Here is a 2,998-nt window from a genome sequence, read left to right on the forward strand (position 1 = left end):
TCTTCCTCCTCCTCCTACCTCCTCTCGTCTTCCTCCTCCTACCTCCCCTCGTCTTCCTCCTCCTACCTCTCCAAGTTTTTCTCCTCCTACCTCCCCTCTTCTTTCTCTTCCTCCTCCTTTTATCCCTCCTCCTCCTTTTATCCCTCCTCCTCCTTTTATCCCTCCTCCTCCTTTTATCCCTCCTCCTCCACCTTCTTTCGCTCGTATTATGTGTCGGCAGATAGGCAAATGAGCAGAGGTAAGTAGACAGGTGGTTGAGGTTTGCGCACTCCCGCATGCACGCACACACAGAGACACATCGTTTCTATGAGCATAACCATTTCCGGATGTAGTCCTAGTTTTGGGATGGATTCTGCTCTTTCGTTGAGTGACAACCATTGTCTCTCTGATTGGATATGATTACAAGGAACACATTTTTCAAATTTTTCCCGGGAAAGTTTCTATAGCAACTCAACACGTCAGTGATGAACAGAGGGCAACTCTTTGATAAAGATGATGAAGAAACTCACTGCCAAGTTCACTCACATTTCATTGTGCGTGAAGGTGTTTTATAATCGAGGTATGGATGGACTAGAACTGCTTTACTAATTCCTATACAGTTTGCTTCAAATTTCTTTAACTAAGAAGTTCAATATTGACAGAACTTGGCCGTACAGTTTGAGGGGAATCTGCGAGACAAAAATTTCCTAACTGAATTAGCCCGGACAATTAAGACTTCATTCCCATAGACAAAATGAATATTTGTTGCTGCTTTTAACCCTAACTTTAAGCCTCTTTTGGATTCCTACAGCTTAAAGTGCCTGATATAGGTTTGATCTAAACTCATTTTCAAAGGGTAGACTAATACGAATTTCACCATTATGGAATTTGAGTATTTTACAAAGAGCACACACACAGGCACACAGACACACACACACACACACACACACACACACACACACACACACACACACACACACACACACACACACACACACACACACACACACACACACACACACACAAGCACACACACGCACAAGCACACACACAAGCACACACACGTTAACACATACGAGTGTAGAAATTAATGCTTACTTTACCGTAAGTATTGGAAATATACGTTCAACGTGTTCATGTCAAGTGTGTGACTTGGTGTTCCAAACTAATGCTAATATAAGTTGTCATCTTGAGCTCCAAATCTGAAACTTGATCGTTATGAAGTTTAAACAGTGAACCAGGATAGAAGAAACTAAATGCTGGAATTCTATAAATTTATTACAAAGCCAGCACTGTTCTTTTACGAGTTTGACCTCATCATTCACGGCTCTGTATTCCCAACGATTCTTCTATAACTTTCTGTTTCTGGAATACGAATAGAAATTGATTTTGGGGAAGTCTAGGAAGGTAGTGGCATCAGATTTTGCAGAAGGACAGCAGCTTTAGAGGAAGAAGATTAGTCGATTACATCGGCCCCTGACTTCAGCTGGCACTTCTTCCAGCTACTCCGAAGGAATTTGAACTCAGAACGTGGAGCCCGAAAAGGAATGCTGCAAAGTATTTTTGCCAACGCGTTAATAATTCTTCCCGCTCGCGGCCTTAAGGTAAACATAATAAACGGTTTAAATATTTGTTTCTTTATTGCCCACGGGGAGCTAAACATAGAGAGGACAAACAAAGAGATTAAGTCGATTACATCGACCCCAGTGCGTAATTGGTAACTTATTTAATCGACCCCGAAAGGATGAAGGGTAAAATCGACCTCGGCGGAATTTGAAATCAAAACGTAACGGCAGACGAAACACCGTTATGCATTTCACCCGGCGTGCTAAAGTTTCTGCCAGCTCGCCGCCTTTAAATATTGACACACGGCCAGTAAATTTAGGTGATGGGTAAATTGGCTTACATCAACCTCAGTGCTCAACCACTACTTATTTTATCGATCTCAAAAGAATGAAAAGTAAAACTGATCACGTCAGAATTTGAACCCAGAACATAACGAACCAAGGAAAATACTCCAAAGCATTTTGTCCAATGCGCTATCAATTCCCCCATCTCGCCACCCTAAATACATGAAACAGAATAATCAATTCACCTTTGTTACTGTCTAGTAGAGAACAAAGACTATGCAAACCTGGCAGGAAAATAGCCGCAGCTCTTGAGCTGAAACTAGTAAAAAGAATTAAAATATGAAAAGGAAGTACCTGGATAGAACAATGATTCAGTGAAACTGTCACTATCTCTGAAAGTTACCTATATATCGATGTGTTATTTCTTGTCATTCTCAACGAAACTTCAGTTTGGCTGAGTTGGCGGAAAACAGTGTTTGGTGCAAAAGAGGTAGGATATTTCAGAAGATCAAACGTATTTATTGTTTGGATTGAAATCTTTTTATCGTCAACCTGTTGATAACATTAAGCTTTGTTTTGATGTTCTACTGAAATTTCAAAAACGCTGAATCGTTAATCGGTAATGCGAAACTTTCTGGTATTCGTAATGTATATTTTTGTGGCTGTTGTCTTCATATTTTTGTTTATTTTTCACAGCTATACATCACCGTTTATGTTTTACTCAGGAAAAAAAAAGATTACGAAAAAGAAGGCAACGGCAGGTGGTTTTCTTTAAAATGGTGTTAGATAAAACTTTTAGGTAAAGAAAACCAAAGAAAGAATAAACTGCTGATCAAGTCAAGCCACAGGAAATAAAAGTATTCAGTCGTAACATGTATCAACATTGCTGTAGCAGCTAGATACAATAAACGGAGTACTTATTTGATCTTGGTTTATTTAATGTATATTACCTTAGAGAGAACTGAAGATGGCCATGTTTACAGATTACATGCAAGAACACCTGAAAAGATAGAAGTTCGCATTTTGTTACTAGTGCAGCGTTTTATTCACGAACAGAGCAATTAGCCCTCACTGTATATTTCTTAAGCAACAAGAACTATATATATATATATATATATATATATATACATATACATATAAATATAAAGAGAGAGAGAGAGAGAGAGAGA

This window comes from Octopus bimaculoides, chromosome 1 (genome assembly GCF_001194135.2).
Source record: "Octopus bimaculoides isolate UCB-OBI-ISO-001 chromosome 1, ASM119413v2, whole genome shotgun sequence".
In the NCBI taxonomy this organism is placed as follows: Eukaryota; Metazoa; Mollusca; class Cephalopoda; order Octopoda; family Octopodidae; genus Octopus; species Octopus bimaculoides.